The sequence below is a fragment of the Nuphar pumila genome, chromosome 17, assembly GCF_984573655.1.
Source record: "Nuphar pumila chromosome 17, dmNupPumi1.hap1.1, whole genome shotgun sequence".
Taxonomy (NCBI): domain Eukaryota; kingdom Viridiplantae; phylum Streptophyta; class Magnoliopsida; order Nymphaeales; family Nymphaeaceae; genus Nuphar; species Nuphar pumila.
The window spans coordinates 17,344,814-17,354,056 of record NC_143265.1 but is presented as its reverse complement, the minus strand read 5'-3'; positions in this window follow the sequence as shown (position 1 = coordinate 17,354,056).

Here is a 9,243-nt window from a genome sequence, read left to right as displayed (position 1 = left end):
ATCTATAAAAAATTAAACTTTTTTAAGAAAAGAGTGATTTTTACTCATTAGTTCCTTAACTTTATTAGTAGCCAATATTTACCCTACATATGGGTGGTAGTTGTCTTCCATGCCGCCAGCTTATCAAGATTTTGAAGTGTCTTTTCATGTTTTCCTTAAATCTGACCATACATATGTGTTCTTCATGCTTGATTTTATAGGAACAACTTTAGGATTGTTTGATTTCTACACAGAGGTAGGTTTTTATAAGATTTTAAAAATTGACAATTTGATTTTTTTTATAAATTTTCAAGAATTAAAAATTCACATTTTATATCGAAAAAACAAGATCCAAGTGTCATTTCGTAGAAAATTGACCATACAAACACATCTGCAGGGCAAGATTTGCGAAAACTTGAAAACACTAGTTTGCTCGCGGTAGGCTGGTGGTAGGCAGATTCCACTTTCCTCCACACACATACACTATATATATGTGAGTAGGTGGTATATTCTACCACTTTTCTAGTGTACCGAGCTTTTGAAGGGATTTTACATATTTTTTCTGAAATATGACCGTACATATGTGTTTTACATGCTTGATTTTATATGAATCAACTCTTTGGATCGTCCAATTTCAACATGCAGGTGGGTTTTTATAAGGTATAAACATCAACGGTCTAAGATTTTTATAAATATTCAAGGCTTAAAAAGTCATATTTTTTATTAAAAAAACATTGTCCGAGTGTCATTTCATAGAAAATCGACCATGCCGAACACAAAAACTTGAAAACATGTGTTTGCCCAATTTTTTTTTCATATTTTTCTTAAATCTGACCATACAAATGATTTTATAGGAATAGACTCTTGGATCGTCTAATTCTGACACAAAGGTGGGTTTTTATAATATTTAAACATTACTGGACTAAGATTTTCATAACTTTTCAAGACTTAAAAAGTAATGCTTTTTATTGAAAAAACATAATCCAAGTTTCATTTTCTAGCAAATCGACCATGCTTAAGATTTGTCGCTATATATATATATAAGGTGCTCCTGAAGTACCTACTCCCAACCAACAGAAGCTTTAGATTTTCAAAAAATGTAAACTTTTTTTGTTGATCAGACCATATAATTTATAAGCATTATTGAGTAGAAAACAATTTTTGGTTCATATGATTATAGCATACATGTATATTTTTTAATACCTTTAAAAATCAACGGCTAACAATATATCCAAATTTTATAACTTGAAAATTTTATTTTTATGTCAAAAACATGATCCATGATTCCTATCAAATAAACTAAGCTGAGTACATCCATAAGGGTTAATAGAGAAGGTACAACCGACTATATATATAGAGAGAAAGAGATTGAGAAAAAATGACGACCATCCATCTTCAGTAATAGGACAGCCTCTCTCTCTCTCTCTCTCTCTCTCTCTATATATATATATATATATATATATATATATATATATATATATATATATATATATATATATATATATATATACAACCCATACGAGTGCCCAACCTTTCTGCCACTCAAGTTGGAATCATTTGAAGTCAATCTGTCATAATAACTACAAAGACTCTTTTAAGTCCCAACTAAACCACAATTCAACGCATGTGGATGGGTGAGTTTACAATCACCATCACATGCAACGTGACTAAGTTCATGATCCCCAATGTTCCCATTATCATGAATACATCAAATGAATTGTGTGTAAGTTCATAAGTTCAATTGAGCCATCATAGATCAGGATCTTGGTCAGGTTTTGATAATGCATAATGTTACGTTTGTACATGATTACGTGCGATAAATGCTTAAAAATTCTTGTTTGGTAAGAGTTTTATTGATTTCTATCAAATCGTAATTTGAGCATATGTGAGTCATCTTTTAGTTTTTTTTTTTGTAGAATTGAATAGGTTGTTAGAAAATATTTTTTGAAAATGAAGTCTTTTGAAATATTTGCAAAATCCTTGGACTTTTTCTAATTTTTTTCTAACAAAACCTAATTAACCCTAACTTCTAACTATAAATAGTTGTTTTTGAGAAAAGAGGGCCATTTTTTTTCCTTTTAAAATCTGCGCCCCCCTTTCTCTCCTCTCTACCTCTTCTTTCGCTTTCTTTCTTCTCAAGCCAGTTTTCTTTTTGTTCTTCTTTCTTCTTCTTTTTTCTCGTTCTTGGTTCTAAACCTCGTCGTCGCCGATTTTTCTTGCCCCCATCATCGGAGAGTTTGAAGGTGTGTTTGATTGCAACGGAGAAGCCACCTTTTTTTCTCAACCCATCTGCCGGAGGTAAACCTCTTCTCCTCCTTCTCCCTAGTATTTAGGATCATTGCATACATCCAACACCGCATACATCATATTTCTTATTTTATGCATGTGCATCATATTTAGCTTAAATTGATTCTTGCATCATTATCCGCATATAGTGTAGGAAAAGTTTAAAGTTAGTGCAAAATATTGCTTATTTCAATCAGGTAGATGGTGCTATAATTAGAGTTTATTGTTTTCAGACGTGCAGCCAAGTATCCATGCACAATTCAGTTCGAGGTTTGAGCCAACAAGATAAAACATGGATTAAGTGACTCACGTATAAATCGTGATCAGACCCAGTCACGTCGATCCCACTTGCAAATAAAACATTGTTTTTCAGGCTGACGTGAACGAGTATCCACGCAGAAATTCTTTTGGTTGCGATCAGTCCAGCCCGACTAGGTGCGTGATTGCTGACCCGGGTCACTAGGTTCAACGTGATCCGAAGTCAAGTTCTGGACCCTCATGCAGATCAACGATCGACAAATCATTGACTCGATCGAAACACAGATCTGAATCAGGCCTCATTTTATCACTTGCTGCAGAAATTACTTTAGTTAGTTGTTAGTTTAGTGTTTGGTTATGCGGTTTAGAATAATTTTCTTTTTATGTGTTTTGATTCATTAGCTATAATTAATTAGGTTTCACTAGTATTATTCTTCAATTAGTTGACTAGTTTATTATTAGGGTAATCAGTCATTGACATGTAGTTTAATAGATTCAAATATTTGTTAGTTCATTTAGTAGTTTAGATGAGTTAAATTCATGAATTCTTGTAGTGGGTTGTTATTTTGACAATTAGATTTGGGTTTAATCGAACGTTGCATTTTCTTTAATACAGTTAGTTAGTTAATGTGCATTCACGTTTTCTTAGCTTAGTATGATACATTAGTTCAGTTAGTTCTAAATATTATTCATGTTTTCTTCTTAGCTTGATTAGATTAGTTTGTTTTTTTATTATTTTATTTGATCATAGTGTGCTTCATAAATTGTTTCTTTATTAGTTAGTTTGTTTTGCTAAGTTGTCTTTTAGTTAATTTGTTTAATAACTTAGTTGATGTTAGTTATAGAGTTAGTTATGCTATTTTGTCTTGTAGTGTAATGTTATTTCATATCTTGTTTAGTGTTTTTATGATTTTTCATCATACTAACCTTTGTTTTTCTCATTGTTTTCTTTTTATAGGAAAGCGGTTAGGCCTATGGTGAGCCTTAAAATGAGCCCTCAAAGAGCTCTCTGAGGTTCCGAAAAGGTCTCCTCAAAGGGCCCTTCAGGCCCCTCAGAGCCCTCAAGGAACCCTTAAGAAATAAGAAAACCTAAAAAGACAATCAAGGGACAAGAAGCTCGAGCTTTGAAGACCTTTCTCTTTTCTTTTTAGATTATTATTTTATATTATTTTTTTATTCTGGGTCTAAAATAAAACCATTTATTTATTCTTTATAAGCCCTGCACAAAGGAACACACACTTTTATTTATTTAGTTAATTAATTATTTGTTATTTTTTTAAGGTAATTAAAGTAGTATTATATGGGGTACAAAAGTACTTATTTCGTTCCCTGAGTTCTACCCGGACTTCATCACTAGTGTGAACCAGTTTTTATAATTTGATGCACGATTTCTATAAACATTTTTATTGAAAATATATCTCAAAAATACTCTATTGAAAAAGAAGCATCAGGTTTCAAGTGATGCACAAACATTCACAACTTGATCCATAGTTGGAACCTCATGACTACTTCCCTATTAAATGTTTGTCAGTTTAATACCAAATTGGGGACTTTAACATCTTTTACTGCACCAGGAGAGAGAAGATTATGTTGGTCTACATGAAAAGTGTGACCAAGTTTCTAAATTCATACAATTTTCAAGAAAAATAATACAAAGTTTTGCGAGCCACTTTATAGTAGACTAGTACCACAACATTATTAAAAACATGGCCAAAACATTCTTGCCAGGAATAGTAGCACTCATAAAATCACTAGGGTATGTTTGGTTATGTTTTTGAAAAGTAAAAATACTGTTCAAAAGATATTTACTTTCAAAATCTCATGAGATTTCAACCTTATGAGAAAGTGAATCTCACGCAAATGAGATTCACTTTCTAAATCTCACTTTTAGGATTCTGTGTTTTTGGGGTTCTATCCTAAAAAAAGGTTTTATATTTGGTTGCTTTTAGAGTATTATTCAAATGTGATTTAATATATCCATCCACAAACCATTTCATGCATAGATTTAATTTAAAATAATAAATCAAACTTCATTAATTAAATCAATAAGTCAAAAGTCAAAATATAAAATCGGCTCCAGCTAAATCCTGCATACAAGTCAAAACTCAAGCCAGAAACTTACAAACCTTGAGTCCTCTAGCCAGCCAGTCATACGCATCATTGAGCACTTGTGCTTGAAAAACAATTTTAGAAAACAAGTAAGAACTGGAGTCCTCGTACGAATTTCTCTAAAAATCCAACAATAAAAGAAATAACAAAAATGAACTCATGCATAAATTTAAGAGAAAATCACTAGCAATAATTTACCAAAAATAACTTACCATTCAAGCATTTAATAATATTATGCTAAATCACATACTCAGAAATACACGGAACTAATGTTGAACAGTAAAAGATGTATGATTCAATACACATACATGAATAACTTCTTAAGTTATTTATCAGAGTTGCTTTTGCATGCATGTCTCTATTAAATATACACTAATTTAATTTCCACTTTTCCTTAAATTCATGGATAATAAAAACCAGCAAAATTCTTGAGGTTCAAGTTAGTTTCAGTTATAGCTTAACACATAATTTGTATTTTAATTACTAGGTTTCACACTTGTTCATCGATCGATATCAGGAATCCTCACCTTCAATCAAAACATTAGAAATCCTCACCTAATGTCAGGACATCAATGAAAATCCTTAACTATTGATGCCACTTTCTTGGTATACCAATAATTATAGTTGAGTCAACAACAACACCCCCATGCAAAGTGACTGAAAACTTCCTAAAACTATGACCGAGAACGTAAACCTCATATGACCATTATCTAAGATTCTCACACTATAGAAGGGACATTAAGAAATAACATAATTATACTATTTTGGTCTCTTTTATCATTTTAAATCAATTTCAAGTTCTTTATACAAGAACCATTTTGCAAATCCACATGCAATAATAATTTCGAGCCCTGACCCTCATAATTTAACAATGTAATTAATTTTAGAAAAAATTAATAATTTTCAAAAATTACTTTGCAATACATGAACAATTCAATAACACATGAGCAACACATGCTCCTAGCCTACATAGGCTCACAATGGTTCACACATGGCCACTAACATACTCTAAAAAAGTGATTTATGCCATTGCAAAATTTTAGTGAATAAACACACAATTTCATAATTTATGTTCACAATGCACATTCACAATACATAAAAAATGCACATTTAGCCAAGCACATATACATGCATATAAAAAGCTTGCAAACCACACTATTCATGATCAAATTTATGCATATGATCAGCAAATAAGCAAATGATTGATACAAGATCAGATTTATGCATATGATCAACATTCATAAATACATCCATTTATGATCATATTCATGCGTATGATCAGTAAATTACAATATGATATGATTAAGATCATATTTATGTACCTAATCGGCTGCCAGACATTCAGTTGATAGAAAATGTATATATTTCGATTAGATTCAAGTACATGATCAACTTACTGCAATCATGCACATGATCAACTTCATTTACATGAATCGACTTATTTATTTTAATATTAGGAAAAAATGTAAATGTTACAATAGTTTCTCTTTATGTATCCAGTAGAGCTTTAAAAAAAAAGAAACTACTTTTCAAATATTGCATTCATTTTCATAATTATATTTGTTTTGAAAGCATGCTCTTGATTATATTGATAGTTAACTCTGATATGTCTTTGTATCATGTTTTATGAACATAACTATTTTGGTTATTCAATTGAATGCGTATGATTATTGATTATATATGCATGTATGTTTCATGTTATTCATATATGCCTTGTTGATGTAATTTTCTACTAAGACCGTGGAAGCCTGACCCTTATATTTTAAAATAAACAGATACATAATAATTGAGTTGAGCAGTTGCAGGATGCTGTGATGGTGCCATGCAAACCAGTTATTGATTCTTGGGAGACTTTTGCCTTTTATATTTGTTTATTTTATTTTATTTAGACTTATAAATAATTAATTTATAGAATAAATGGTTTAGATTTAATTATGATTTGGTAGAGATGTCCTTATATACATGGAACTCACCCATAATATTTAACCGGTTTCAAAATAATATTTTTGCTGTGATTTTGAACTTTTTAAATAAAAAGGGTTTTATAAAATGGACGTCTTATCTTGAATTCGGTTCTAGAGAACTATTAAACACTGGTGTTTGTATAGGCTGACTGATTAAAGCTTGATTCTATTAAGACAATGACATAGATGAGACCCCACATTTAAAAAAAAAGTTATATATTTTTTGGTTAAAATTTTAGGGCATTACACCCATGTAACACTTGTGAATTTTGTTTAATTTAAGTTTTAAATTCAAGCAAAATTCAGGTTAAAATCAGATTAAATTCAAGCAAAATTTAAGAGTTTAAATTGAACTAGGACTCGAGTTAGGTCCATTATAAGCCATAGATATCATACAAAATCAGATTTGGTGATTTCGGTTATGGGTTGGTTCAAAAAATATAATTTTTAAAATTGATTGGCCTCTATTTTGGGTTTTTTAACTTGGATAAGGTTCACAATTTGGTTGTTTAAAATTGTTCAGACTATATTTTGGATCCAACTCAATTAGGTTGAATATAATCTATGACATTTGAATCAATTTAGGGATGAATTGGGTTGGATATAGCTCAAAATTGTTTTAGATCTAATCTTATTGGATTGAACCCATAGTGTCAGATGCTTTAAATAACGTCACTATTATTTTGACAAAAAATTTGGCTGATTGGTGTCTCACTTATTAAATTAGAGTTGACCTTAATGTTCCTTATTTTGAAAGCATCAAAATCGACTATCTATATGCCCAAATTGGTGTTGATTTGAACATTTTATCATCGACTGAGGTTCATGACTAATTGAAGGTCAAAAATCAATGTTTTTCGATGTTGACTATTTTTTTTTCTCAATCTATATATGCACGATTAAATCGAAGACTATCACGATGATCTACGTTTTGACAACTATAAAATCGACTATTTAAACATTGAATTTTATTGAATTTTTGGGTATGTAGGCCTCTCGGAAGGTTACCATGTCAGTAGATCTCAAGCGAATGTAAGATGACCCCACCTTTCTTCTCTAGCTTAATCAATTTTGAAATTTAATAAGTTAAGACCCATAATTTATTCACTTATTTTATTTATAAAAGAAATTAATATATATTAACATCTTATAATAGAGATGAGACTCTTGCCTAAGCCCATTTATAAATAGAGGTCCTCTTGAGAAAGGATAACAAAGTTAATTCCTCTCCTAGTTGAAGTGTATATCTTTCTCTCTCTTCTTCCTCCTAACCTTAGAGGTGGTCCAAACCTTTGTTAGAGACCTGCGACTACCTTGATGAAGGTCTAATCCAGTTCAGAACGAGGAGCGAGTGAATAAAAAAGCGATGGTATCATTACGGGAAGCACATTTTTTATAGAGAATCTTTACTTTCATGATGTTCAATTTTGAGATACATTAGCATACCATCGTTTTTATCTAGAGCTTGGATCTACATATAATCTATGCCAAGAACATCTATGACTGTTAGATTTACATTAAAAAGATTTTTGAAAACCCAAAATAGTGTTTTAGAAAGATCGGTTTTGAGAAAATGATTTGTAAAAGACTAGATTCAAAAGTCTAAAAAAGCAAAAATCGTGTGAGTAGATAGATCTCTATTTTATTGGATTGTTCAACATGTAGAATGAATGTAGAAGCACATTTTTAGTGTTTTTTCATAGATCTTGATGTTGTAAATATGTCTCTTGCATAGATCTTAGTTAAAAATAAGTGAAAATTATTTTGAAAAAGGTTTTTACTAAAACTATTTTAGGGTTTTGATATTTTATGATAAAGAAAGTTAATCTGATCATACATGGTAGATTAGGATATGTATAGCATGATTAAACAACATGCCGTTGCATAAATAATTCATGATTTCATGTTATTTTTCTGTTTCTTGTGATTCCTGCATAGATAAAATTGTATTTGAGAAATTCCATAAAATAATCCGATCATATATGTTCATGCATTTTGTAAATGTTCATGCATATGCATAATTTATTATATTAATGCAAAACTTAGCATGAATAGATGTGCATATAACTGATCTGTTATTTTAATTGTTAGCTCGATTTTTATGTTATGGACTGCTAAGATGTGTGATTACATTACTGATATATGAAGTTGTGTTTGAATATGTTCTGATATCGTGCATTATACAAGTATGTTATTTTCTACCCGGCTTTCATGGGTTTGACCCATTTTATGAGGTTTTAGGTAGATTATGATGTGTAACTGCGGAGCATATGTAGAATGTTTGGGCGGCATCGAGAACCAATATTTTTCTTTCCCTGGAATAGTTTTGAAAAAATAATTATTTTTATCAAATTACTTTGATATGTATTTTAAATTATTAAAACTGAATTAAATCTTAATGTTCACATTTTAATTTAGTTATGATAATTGATTGTACTGTAACCCACCCAAAATATTTAACCCAAAGAAAAATGTTGTTTTTGCTATTTAAAAAAAAAAATCTCTGTAATTTTAGGGTTAAAATTTTAGGGCGTTACAACCCAGGTCCACCAAATATACAACACTGGAGACTGCAGGTCAGATCCAAGGACGTGAACCTGGATCATGAAGCAAAGCTGACTTGGATCCACCAGACACTCACTATAGA